The sequence below is a fragment of the Panicum virgatum genome, unplaced genomic scaffold (genome assembly GCF_016808335.1).
Source record: "Panicum virgatum strain AP13 unplaced genomic scaffold, P.virgatum_v5 scaffold_4182, whole genome shotgun sequence".
Taxonomy (NCBI): Eukaryota; Viridiplantae; Streptophyta; class Magnoliopsida; order Poales; family Poaceae; genus Panicum; species Panicum virgatum.
The window spans coordinates 43,902-57,790 of record NW_024376367.1 but is presented as its reverse complement, the minus strand read 5'-3'; the positions used below and the strand labels follow the sequence as shown (position 1 = coordinate 57,790).

Genomic DNA, 13,889 nt, shown 5'->3' with positions numbered 1-13,889 from the left:
AGGCAGCATTCTGGGTAATATCCCATATTTCGCTACCTTGGCTCAACAGATACGCTTTCATGCGCGTCTTCCAATAATTGTAGCCAAGGACTTCCAGCGATGGGGCTTTGCCAGGATGCGCCATGGTCGCAAGAGGACTTAGAACCAGTTAAGGCACAGAAAAGTCCGTAACCTCACTCCGATACAACTTGTTGGACTGAGACACGCGACCAGAGGGGGGGGGGGTGAATGGTCGAAAACTAAAAACGAAACCCCAAAAACTCCCCTCTCAAGAACCATTAAGTGTCGGCCACTGAAAGGCTACACACTTGACAAAACATAGCAGAAACACACACTAAAGAGTCCCTCTTCAAAACACCAAAGAGAAAGGCGCAAGAGAGCACTCAGAACCCTAGCAGAGGGGGTCGGACAGTCCGGACCAAAGGGTCGGACAGTCCGGTCCACTCTACTGGGGAAAACACCGAGAGCGCACACAGCACAACAGACCGGACAGTCCGACAGATTCAAAAATGAACGGGTCGGACAAATCTAGCAGCGCTGGCAAAAACACCGCACCACACCACAGTTGGTCGCACTGTCCGATCCATCGGGTCGGGCAAAGAGACAGAGCGGATCCTCACACGCTGCTACAGCGAAGGCACGGGTCGGACTGTCCGACTGGTGCTTCAGCAACTGGTCGGACAAACAGAACAGTAAACCCTAGGACACGCAGCAGCGCACCGCGCAGCTAGACTGTCCGCTCGCTAGGGTCGGACTGTCCGACCCAGCGCACGCAGATAGCCCGTGCATAGCCTGCAAGCCACAAGATCCAAACGAAACCAAATCAAAAGAACTCCAATCCACCCCAAACTTTGAGAGAACTCAATTGAATTCACAAGGAGGCTATCCCAAGAAGAAATCCTCGAAAAGGACTCACCAATCTTGTGAATTTCAATTGGCCAAAGAAAAGGGGAAAGGAGCTCAAGAACGAACGAAGAACACGTGATTCATCCCGCAGCCATACTCAAGGGGACTTCTCCATTCACCACCCTCTTCAGGGTGGCGAGCTCCCATTCACCACCCTCTTCAGGGTGGCGAGCCTTCCGTTGATAATCACTCATCATCTCCAGGAGCCTTCCGTTGATAATCGTATCGCGTGTGTATTTATATATGGGTGGGTGGGCAAGTAACGGTGGATCGATCGAGCCGCCGGACGTACGTCTCCGTCCGTTGTTACGTCCTCTCGGATTCATTCGGACATGGATCGGGGTAGCTAGGATTGGTATATGCGAACCAAGATCGGATCGATTAGCAGTCTACAACGATCGATCGATTATTTAGAGGAAGATAGCCGAGATTCTTTTTCCTAGAGCTTCTAGAAGATTAAAAGCCGAGCATTATAGAAGTGCTGAATCAGAAGCTTTTCCATCTCGTCTTACAGGGAGAGGGAGGTGCAGGCTGCGCTGAACTCAAAGCTTCTGTGGCTACGACCATGACAGCGTACAGGTGCATGTGCATCTAATATAATTGGAGGAAACTTCGCTGTGAGGAGGCTCCAGCTCCAGCTCCACCACCAGCCGCCGCCGCCGCGTCGCCATGATCCAATGGCAGCGGTCACCGGACCCACGAAGAGGAGAACAGCAAAGGCTAACGACATCCTCGGCGAGTGTTGGCGTCGTCGTGTCGCTTCTCCCCACCGTACCAAAGACGGTGAATGCACGCAGGTCCTCTCCTCCCGGTGGCGGCGTGGCGCTCCGCTCCTCTCAACCTCGACCTCCACGACACGACCAGCCAGACGGCCGGAGCATCCTAACTAGCTATTGATCTCCAGCATCTTCTTCACGCACTCGGGCCCCGGCCGGTGGCCGCCGCTTCTCCAGTTCTCCATCACCGAGCGAGAGCCACCTTCGCTGCAAGAGCCAAGAGTACCACTATCACGACGACGCTGGACGTACGGCTGGCTCCAGTCCCCCGCCGACAGCCACCAGGAACTCGAGCTCCAATTCCACGACGGGCTTTGGCCACGCGCGTCGCTAGGCTAGGTTCAGCGCGGCTTCTGCTTTCCCAGGAGGTTGTGAAAGGCGCCGGTGGCCTCCTGCATGCAGTGCGGTCACCTTGCCCTCTCCTCCTGATGGCCTCTCGCGACGCGACGCCGGTGGCCCCTGCCTACGCCGCGTCCGGCGACGATAATGGAGAACTGTGGTTGCATGCGATGGAGGCACTGCTTCGTGCAGTGAATGAAAACTTTGGTCCAGACCAATACTCCAAAAATATTGTAGATTGAGAAAATCATGGTTTTAGATACATAGTAGTTTTCTAAGATCTTGCTAACCATCATTTGGCCTGATCATGCATGGGCAAATCAAATGAATTTTTGTTCGTGGTTCTTTGAAAAGACAAGAAATGCAAATGTTGCATTTTTGCCATTTCTGGCGCGATTCGGTGGTAGCAGGTCGTGGTTCTCTGTAGAGACAAGAAATGCACACTGTGGGGCATTTGTCATCACTGTTAATTCTAGTGATTCAGTGGTGGCTCATGGCTGGATCGACGAGACTCGATCACTCAATGTAGTGCATGATGCTCTATGTTGCTCCAGGTGAGGGATGTCTTCCTAACAGAGTTCTTGCTGCTCTGGGTCGAGGCATAACAAAGGTTGTGGTCAGAAACAGACTCAACAAGTTTTGGCTGATATTATCAGCTCGGACACTTATGACTTGTCTCCAGGGTGGAGTTATGTTTAATGAGAGTGAAGTTTATTTGTTGTCTCACTTTACCTCCTTTGAGGTTTCTATTGCCCCCGCTGCTGTAATGTGTGCATACGAGTCAGCAAAATTAGTCGAGCTAAGTTCCTTTCAGCCATTTGTTTGGTTGGATCCTCTTCCAAGATATGTACTCCTTCCATTCTAATTTACAGCTCATTTAACTTTTTTTACACAACTTTTGACTATTCATCTTATATAAATAAATTATAAAAATATGGAAAAGCCCCAACTCATACGTAACGTATATTATATGGTAAGTTAAATCACAGAAAAATAAATTATAATAATTATAAGATTTGTTTAAATAAGATGAATGTTGTCACCGGATAGTCCGGTGGGCTGGGCCGGATAGTCCGGCGCTACCGGACTATCTAGTAGATGCGTGCCGGTAGGGATATGCTGATTTCATGGGATTTGATTAGATCTCGACTTATACAAGGGGTAAGACCATCCCTCCCTATAAATATGAAGGGTCATGGCCGATTGAGGGCATCCAATCGAACCAAATCAATCTACTTTATCGTTTTTTCTCTTTTATCCCTTTGCCCTACTTTTCCAATCTCCTATGCTTTTCTCCTAGCGTCTCGAAGGCGACATGGAGGCGTTCTAGGTAGCCTGCCGATCCTAGAGCAACCCTACGATCTCTTCTCCCCGACGGGGTTCCTCCCAAGAGATTGGATCTAGGTCTACCCGAGAGCTCCCAAGGGCTCACCGGACTGCTGTCCGGCGCACATCGCCGGACTATCCGGCACTACCGGACTGTCCGCCGCCTGCTGATTTTTCCCGAAGCGTCTGCTCGCTGTATCGAAGGACTACACGTTTGTGGTATTTAGCCAGGACAGGTGCCAACATACTTTTGGCGACTCCGTTGGGGAACAAGGATATCGGCTGCCATGGCCGGTAATTCAAGTGACATCACCACTGACAACAACATCACACCAAGACCTGAAGGTATCCCCGAACATGTTTGGCGTCAATTCTAGGAGAGTTCAAGTAAGCAAGCTCAAGAGGAAGCGAGGCGTAGGAAGCAACGTAGAGAAGAAGAATTGAAGTGCCTCCTCTCCTGCTACACCAAGAACCGACAAGGAGGGGTGACCATAATCAAAAAGGTACCTGATTATCTCCTTTCCAATACCGGCATACCTGATGCCTCATCTAGTGCCATTATTTCTTCAAATTTAGATGCAAAAGTTGCTAGTGCCAGCGATAGGCCAGTTACTAATCCGATTGGCCAAAAACCAATTCGGCAGCCTCCAGCCGAATTAAATAAAAATCAGATGTCCTCCGATAAAAACGTAGAAATTAAATCTAGTATTTGTGTGCTCAGGGGGCAGCAGTCGTAAATTTCAAATCCTATTTGTGATCTGCCTAAATCAAATGATTCGGCTCTGGGAGCTAGAAAAGCCGATTCTGCTAACAGTTCTGAGGTTAAATCTAAACCAAAGATGATTAAACTAAAGAATCCTAAAGTTGATGTTTTAAAAACCAATGAAGCTAAAGGCTATAAAACACAAAAGCAAAAGCCGAAGTGTGGAGAGCTTCGGGCTAGTTGCCAAAGTGATGCCAAAGGTGCTGAGTGGCCTAATAAATCCAAACAATCAAATTCATCTCCGAAGAAAAGATTTATTGGTAGGAATCGGCAATGGAATAATTCTCATATGCCATAGCGGTTTTCTCCATATAATTTATTTATGCCTACGCCATGTGGATTTTATTTTGATATGCCTTATTTTTATCCATCATGGTTTTCTTATTATTCATATATATCTCGGTCCCTAAAGTCTCAAAGTGACCATCCTAGTCTCTAAACTATGTTTGGGTCTCCAAACGGACATAGGGCAGACCCGTTAGCTAACGTGGCACCGGATTCCACAACAATGACGTGGCCTATGACAGGTGGGCCCCTCCGCCTATGCTCGGCACTGCGGCGGTTCGACCGCTCCGCTTTGACTCCACCACCACCACACATACGTACGGATCCACAACTCGGTGGTATAGGAGTAGTAATCATCAACAGTCAACCACACCAGTCTGAAGAGACTTGACGCAATTGTTTCCTCTTCCTTCCAAATTCCATCCCTGCAAAGCAAGCAGAGCGAATGAAGGGATCGTCAAGCTAGGCTAGGCGTGTGCATACTTGTGGATCGCATCGCACAGCAAAGCAAAACCCAGATGAGGCCATGAGCATGAGCTTGACTAAAAAACTGCCGATCGGCCGGTTGGGGGCAGCAGGCACATATGCGTCGTCTGACAATCGATCTCTGTCCAGTGATGCCACGTCACATCATATGTCCATCGGCAGTGTTTGCTTGGCTTGGCTTTGCGGCTGGCTATTGTTGTCGCTAGCATCCAACCACAAAAAATCTACTGTAGCGTCAACATGCTAAGCAGCCAGCCGCAGCGCCAGCCAGCCAAGACAAGCCAACCGGCCCTAGTTTGATTTTTTACTTTAATTAACTTGGGGGCCACTCATCTTATCTAAACCAATTCATGAACGGAAGCATGGTTAATGCCGTGTGCATCGAATCGATAGAAAACAGTAGTAGTGTGTAGGTAGGGGGGCAAGTCGAGCTTCTTGATGAGCTACGTTAGCTTCTAGTAGAAGCCTAGTTAGCTGAAACCTCGCTCCTAGCGTGAAGGATGCCGGTGCATAGGCAGAACCATCGGAAGCTTCTGCTACAATCAGCATCTCGGCCGCCGTATACTTCTGTAGCACAAATAAAATTAACGAGAAGCATAATCGTCGCAGAATCTCCATATGGGCTGTTGACTGGTATATATATGTACACGGGCTCACGGCCACACGGGTACTACAGTACATCTACATGTATGTCAGTGTCAGTCCAGCTAGTTGCACTACTGTCCAGCTCCTCCAGCTCTGGAAAAGTCAGCGGCTGCATGCATATATACATGCATGGCCGGTCATGGGGTGTTGTGATCAAGTTCGATGAGGTGATCCGATCCATGTTTGTTTTTGCTGGTTTGTTTTAACTTCATCTAGACAGTGAGCGACGATGGTTGGTAGAGATGAATAGCGCGTAGTTTGAGCGAGTGTGAATACGCGGCAGCTAGCCCACGAATCTGCTTCGTCCGTATTCACGCTTCAGCTCCGGTGCGCCTAAGCCAGACCCACATATGCCATTGCATTTTGTAGGCAATGTTTTAGCAGCAGGGGCAGACAAGTGTCTTTCCAGAATGGCGCCGCCACCAGAACCACCACAGTACTGGGGAATGTATGCTCGGATGCCTTCTATTGCACCTCATGTAGATGAAGTTGCTCAACTTTAGCTAGCTCTAGTTGATGGTAGCCAAACTTTAGTCAAACTTATATAACTTTAGTTAAACTTAACTTTGGCTGATTTCAGTGTATCCTAAAATGCTCAGACTTAGCTAAATTTGATAAATGAAGGCTAATTTGTGCTATTATATACCTTAGTAGTTTGCTCAATGTAAATAAAGCTACTCAATATTATATAAATATGATTAAGTTTAGCTATCTAGATTTAGTTTGTGGGTAGCCGAACTTGCTCAATTTTGACTAATGTTGTTTAACTTTTGCCAAACTTACTCAACTTATGTACAATAGGGATTGTGAATTCATCCGCTGAATATTTACCAAACACCCCTGCTAGCAGAGGTAGGATAGGACAACCTGGAGAGGAGGTCCATTTCTGTTTCAATATTTTTCAGTGTTGTTACATATCTATATTTTATTGGAAAAAGTATAGATAACCCCCTGAACTATACCGGGTTGGATACTTCACCCCCTCAACAAAAAATTGGTATAGAAGACACCTTAAACCATCGAAAACCGGATAAAACACCCCCGAGGAGGTTTTGTAGGGCGGTTTGCTAACGTGGAACCTGGTTTCGGTGACGTGGACTCCTGGTTTGCTGATTAGTGTCTACCATGGCATTGGGCCCACCGTCAGCCCCTCAACTCCCCCTTTTCTTCCCCACACCGCCCTCTGCTCTAGTTCATGCCGCGGCCGCCGTCAATGGAGCCCGTGCCCCCCTCCTCTCGCCCTCTCCCATGGATGAAGACAGCGCCTCCCAAGTGAACCCCTCCCCGCCCTTCCTTCGTCGGAGTCGAAGCCCCCCACTCCTGCGCCGATGTTCGCTCATCCGCATCCGACTTGTCTGTGTCACGAGCCACTTCCACGCCCGCGCCGTCCATGGCCACCGCCGCGTCGTCCGCCTGCCCATGCCCGTCCAAGCCCGCTCTTCTCCTTGGCGGACGACTCCTTGTCATCATCGCCGGCCGTGGCAGCGCACCGCCTCTGGCACTGCCACTACAGCACCACGCCATAGACGATGGCGACCACGACAACGACGGCGAGGATCGACCCTATCGGCGATGACCACCGCTTGGCCTCAGGGATCCTCGCCCCGCTCTTCTCCTTGGCCACCGGAGCTAGGCAGCGGCGCGGGAGACGAAGTCGGCGAGGGCGGGCGCGATGGTGGCCGTGGACGGCACGAATGCGAGCGTGGGGAAGGCGCGGGAGCGGACAGATGGGGACGGGCGGACGCCGCGGTGGTGTGGATGCCGCTTGGGAGGAACCGTCATCATCCATGGGAGAGGGTGAGGGGAGGGTGGGTGCGGGCTCCATTGATGGCGGCGGCGGCATGAACCGGAGCAGAGGGGCGGTGTGGGGAAGAAAAGGGAGAGTTGAGGGGCTGACCCATGGGCCCAATGCCACGGTGTACACTAATCAGCAAACCAGGAGTCCATGTTGTCGAAACCGAGTTCCACATCAGCAAACCACCCTCCAAAACCGCCTCGGGGGGTGTTTTATCCGGTTTTCGATAGTTTAAGGTGTCTTCTATACCAATTTTTTGTTGAGGGGGTGAAGTATCCAACCTCATATAGTTCAGGGGGTTATCTATACTTTTTCCATATTTTATTGGTTGATTGTGTCGTTTCCTATTTGCTAGAATTTTGGTTTAATATAGGTTTGCAATCAATAACATCTTCACCATCGAGAGTAACGATCAGTCGAAGAACACCGTGCATTGATGGGTGCTGAGGGCCCATATTGACTATCATAAGATCCTTTCTTTGAAGCAGTAGACTTGTCTTATTCTTTATTCCATGAAAATTTGACGACACACGGATCTTGTGAACAACCTCTTCGCCTAAGGTGGTAGCGAGCATAACTCAAATGAGCCAAGACCTATGTGACTTTCAGGATGAGTGAAAATAAGGCTTTCATTGTTTAGATGTGGACATATTAATGAACTTGAGTTTGGTAACATTTGAGATATACAAAGACTTTTGTATGGCCGCCGAAATTTGTCAATGGCCCATGTTTTCAGCGGCCTGGTCTGGCCACTGAAAATAGTGTTGTTTTCAGCATTTTTCCGCCTAAGCTTTCTTTTCATTATGTAAAAGTCGGCGGCTAGAAACCGCTGAAAATAGTTATTTTCAGTGGGTTCAGTTACTGTCCAACGTCATATATTTAAGGATAAAGTAGTAGATATATATAAATCATGAAACTATAGAAATTTAGCCCTCACTGTATAATCTAGTGCATCGGAACTCCATCATCAGATCATCCGATGACGACGAATCATTGTCCAGACATTCTACAGACATCGAATTGAATCATTAAATAAACTTATCTAAACACTAGAAAATCCAGTCATCCAGTGAGGCAGTGACACGGACAAAAGTTTCGAATATCATATAATCTGTTGGCACTCGAATTTAAGCTCAGAACTTTCTATTGGCATAGGATAAGATGATAACCATTGAATTGTCTGATGGTACTATTATCCTGATTTTTTTGCCACCATAGCTCCGTTTCGGTAAATTATATATTCAAATTTTTATCGTTTCGACGAGAGCTATCCAATGGTGAACTCAAATCTGCAACACTAGCGAGGTGACCCGCGCAAATAGCGCGGGTATCTAGTATTTGTTATGATAATTTTCTTTTTTTATACATTTTATTGTTGTTCTATTTGTGATATATTATTAGACGTAATATACACCCACGGGACAAAGAGCGACATATTATTTGACCGAAGCTTCAACATATGGTTGACGATTTGTCACTCTCTTTTTGTTATTTGTTTAGTGATACAAAATATTTAAATTGATCTAATAAGAATTAAATGTATCATAGGTTGTGAGATATTCATTAATATTTGATACAGTTTAATATAAACCATTGGATGTTCATAATATCCAACGGTTGGGCTTTTTCCTTTTTTTATATTTAATATGGTTTAATATAGACCGTTTGATCTTCATAAAATCCGACGGTTTCTATGATTTCTATGACTGAGGTTTTTTTTATCGGGTTAATATAGACCGTTAGATGTTTATAAAATCTAACGGTTGAGCCTTTTGCTTTTTATATTTAATATGGTTTAATGTAGACCGTTAGATCTTCATAAAATCCGACGGTAGAGGGTTTTTTTCTTTTTTACGATTAATGTGGGAATTTCTAAGCCCTCTCGGCGAACATAGTGACTTCTTTTGCTCTTCAAATATTTATATAATAGATATTACAACCGATTTCCTTGCACGTACGTTTCATCATCACATGCATGAATTGAGGCATAATGGAATCTCCATTACTGTCACACTGTGAGACCCAGCAAAGTTTCATGACGTTACATAATGATTACATTAAGAAGTACGTACTACAGAGGAGACGCCCGTTATTGCACTGACTGGGGAAAAAAACAGGCCAGGATCACGGATGCTTGGTAGCCTCACGGGGATGGCGTCCATGGCCACCATCGGAGTTCCACTGAAGCAGCATCCAAACCATGGACGTCCCTGCATTTGAGAACGGAAAAAGCAGGTTAAACAAAAGCTATCAGTCGGAGGTCATGAAAACCAACGAGCTTGTGTGACCTGATGATGATATATGTTTAATTAACCTGCGACGAAGATGAAGGGGATGAGATTGTGCAAAATGGATTGTGTGGTACAGCAGGCACTGCATGGCAAGGTAGGCGATGGCGTAGAGGAAGGACAGGAAGGTGGCCGCGTACAGCGGCTTGCTGCGTAGGTTGAAGGCGCAGAGGAAGCAGAGCGTCGACGACAGCAGCGTCCACACACCGGTCGTTCGCCCATGTACGCCGGTCACTGAAGCCCAACAGATACGAAAGTCACGCCACTCCCTCAAGCTAGCATTGGGCCACGTCGACCTAAATTTCTCACCGTTGGATATCAGGGAAGGTTATCATCTGACCGTCGTTCTTGGGCTCTTGGCCGGGTTCGCGGCCCTTCGAGCGAGCGAGGCCGCCGCCACTACCCATGCGGACGCCGGGCCCCCGGGCTCAGCTGAACGATGGCCTCATCGGCGCCTCTTCCGCAGGCACCGCCGCGCTGGCCGACACGCGGCCGGCTGGATCAGGCCCTTCTACCCGGTGTTCGGGTGAGGCGGCGCCGGCGGCTAGTGTCCACGGCGGCCATGGGTGTGCAGCGCAACCTACTCCGGCGGCCGCGGAGCCGCGCGGGTGAGGGGTAGGCTGGGGCGGCTGTTCATAGAGGAGGCGCACGGTACTCGTCGACGGCGGCGGCCTTGATGGCGCAGCGCCGGAGATCCTCGCGTGGACGGCATAGCGCCCGCCGATTAGATACTGCGTGTGGAGATCCGGTGGCGGCGCCTCGCGTCGACATCGCCCTTGCCTTGCCGGCACCACGCTCGCCCCTGAAGAGCAGGTCCACGGGGTCATCAGTGACCGAAGCCACAACGATGGCAAGGAAAAGTTGCGTCTTCTTTGCCGCGCCCACGAAGCGGCGACCTCCATCAGCAGACGACAAGCCCAGGCCAACCGGCCTTGCCGGAGCGACAACCACGGCCCACAGCACGACGGCGCCGCCTCCGATCCGCCTCTCCGTCTCCCTCTACTGCCCCACAGGTACACTCTCCTGGCGCTTCTCTTCCCTTCCTTTCCCACGCCTCGGCCCGTCTCTCCCTCTCCATCATCACCGGCCGGGCGGTCAGGCCCGTCGCCTACCGCATGCCCGCCTCTTCATCTTCCTCTACAGCTTCCCATCTGAATCACTGAACGCACACCTTGTTGTGGTCTTGTGGGCGACCTCGAGCCATGAGAAGATAGAAGGTAGAGGCAGAGACTCCTGCTACTCTTCTGGGTTGCTAGCTACTCTCCAGCGCAAGCTCTCAAGCAGGTATGCTGCTGGCGCCGGGGCGCTGGACTGCTGCAACTGGATTCAACCATCAATAATCTAGGCAAGACTGATTTCAGGATTGAGATCTTGCCCTGGGTTTACTATGTACTCTTTGCGCAACGCACACCATGTATTTGTTATATTGTCCATGGAAAATAATTTGAAGTTTTCACCCCGAGTGTTAACTGCAACACTAATTTGAGATTCCAAGAACACAGGTGCTATCTTAGCTTTGCTGAAAATTATATAACCCTGTATATGCATTTATTGCAGATTTAGAAAATCTGGGCAACTTGAGTACAGTAGCATTTTTTAGGACTTAAGACCAGAGATAGCAAAACAATTGCAACTCTTAACTGGATATTGATGCATGTGTTCACCTCATGGGCAGGTAAATTCCTTCACTGAAGACACACTAGGCACAATTTTGTATGCTCAGCATCCCTGAACCCCATGCATGGTGTTTGCATATCTCAGGAAGCCACAGCCGATGACAAGCAGTAGATGATGCTGGATCGGATTGGAAGCAATCCAAAAATTTCAATGTAATTATTGATAATAGCTAGCCAACATATCTTCAATCTATGTGTCATGTGTGATGTGTGATCCTTAGGCAGTCGCGTTTATCAAATTTATAAGGAATTACGATTCCACATATCTATTCTAGATCATAAATCACGACCACAAAATACTAGAAACTTTGCGATCATTCAAAGATTTAATTTGCTATTTATAGTTCTCGATCAGACTATCCGGCATGCACTAGATATGATCTTCTTTTTGATTAATCACACAACGTATGTCATAATATTATATGACCAGCAAGCATAAAAAGACAATTCTAATCCCACAATTTATAAACAAAATTGGGTCTCTCAAATGAGAAGGCGCGGCAACGCTGCGCCGTGGGTTCTAGTGTATACGATCCAGGTTAAAATTAAGATGCATGGATTACTATGTATTGATGATTTGATGTACAGACAGCAAGTCAGCAAGGTATACATACTGTGTATACCAGAGTACCAGACATTTGAGCGAGCAGAGCGAGAAGGTTTTAAAGAGCCGGCTATAGCCTCTGCTATAGCCCGCTATAGCTGTTTTGGAAGGGAAAAGCCATGCGCTATAGCATCATTTAGCCCGCTATATCCCGATATAGTCCGCTATTTGTCGTTTTGAGAAGCACGCCACTAAACCCCTTAGCCCGCTATATTTAAAACCATAAGAGCGACGCGGAGCCAAACAAGCAGGAGGAGGTGAAGGCAGAGCAGAAGATGCCGACAGCAATCAGCCACCACCCCAGCGCCGGCACGCAGCGCATCGAGTTCACCCAATGATTGAGCTCAATTTGATGTTCGTTGCCAGAAGTGTGGTGTATGGCTGGGAAAACATGACTTTTGACGATGGCGGCGTCTGTGGACGTCTTTACCCTCATTGAAAGCATCGCCATGGAGTCTTCTTTGCCTCCTACACCGGTCTCCAGGTTAAAAACCTATCCTTTTGGAGGAGAGACTACGGTGCAGTTTATCATCGTATCTCTAGATGGACGTTACTCTAGCAGACTATTGTGTACCAATGGTCATCAAGAGTATACTTTTTTGGATGGTGGTTAGTTATGTGCTTTGGAGGAGAAGGGGGTTCCTGTTTGTGGGTGTTTAGTGGAAACAAAAAGCTCAACTACAACTCAATGCAATGCTAGTGTTCTAGTCTACTGTATTCATCATTGTTTGTGGATGTCGAACTTGTGGCTGGTTGGTGAAGAAGGTGGGTTTCAGAGATTTGTGAGATGCTTCAGGTGAACTATTCATCTACTTCTTTTGGGGAGGACGACGGAGTTTTGTGGAGCTTGACCATCTCACTTCGTGGTATGTCAAAATATGTGCAGCTGCATCAAGCTTTCTCTGTAGTTGGGTTCAGGCTGTTTCGTGGTTTGAGTTGTATGTTGATTTGTAACTCTAGAATGCCTAATGCTTTCCAGATTTCTTTCTTCTTTTTTTATCTTTGTTGGCTGAGTGCACATTTCAGTGCAGAGGCCAGAACATTATTTCATCGTGAAATAAAGCTTCCTTTGTCTAAAGTCCAAAAAATGAAAAATATATATAGTTAATCATATAGTTTTCAATGTGGATTAAACTGTAAAAATAAACAGCTAAAGAATAAACAAATAGCTGCTGTGTTGACTTTAATAAAATGGATAAGTCACAAAGTCTTCATCCTCCTGCGCGAGCAGTGACTCTAGTGATCCAGTCCTCATCCCAGCAATAGTCCCCCTTCCCATACCTGCAATCTCCAGACTCCTCCCCGCTCGAATGGCGACACGAGGATTTGCGCAGGCATTCATTGACTTAGAGGAGCAGTAGCATGACCTCCTACATACCGTGGTTGTGCCATCATCTGCCCATGGCCACAGGGGACACCCGCCTGCTCCATGCCTTTCCGGCGGTCATAGGATGGCACCCGAGCTACCTCCTCTTCTCTAGTCTCCCCCTCTCCCACATAGCTCTCCTCCCCTTCCCTCTCAACACCAGCATCCTCTTCCCTCTCAACACCAGCGAGGCAGTGACCATGGCGAGGCGCGAGCTGCGGTCACTGAGGCTCTCCTCCCCTTCTGTGCAGTTGCCGTTGCTGGTTGTACTTGGAGCTCTAGCCACAACCTCCTCACTTCCACATGTGGTGTTCCTAGGCACGATGCCCTGTTGTAACTCTTTCGCACTCCCATTACCTTAACCATCGCCGCATGTCAACATGAGGGATTGCAAAGAGAGGGAAAGTCAGGGGGTGTGGAGGATGCGGTGTTATGATCGTTGAGCATCTTGGGGCGAGCTGACGGGTAGGACGTCTGAGGAAGAGATGTGGATGTGAGATAGGAGTTGTGACTGCCGGTTGAGGAGCCATCCTGAATAGGGTGGGCCTCATGGCTCCTAGATGATGAGTGATTGTCAACGGAAGGCTCGCCACCCTGAAGAGGGTGGTGAATGGAGATGAACTCCTCTGAAGAG

General features: G+C 48.3%; 1 pseudogene; it reads right to left on the bottom strand.

The window, feature by feature from the left end:
* Window positions 1-9,445: 9,445 nt before the first annotated feature.
* Window positions 9,446-12,340, bottom strand: LOC120694204 (annotated as a pseudogene).
* Window positions 12,341-13,889: the final 1,549 nt, after the last annotated feature.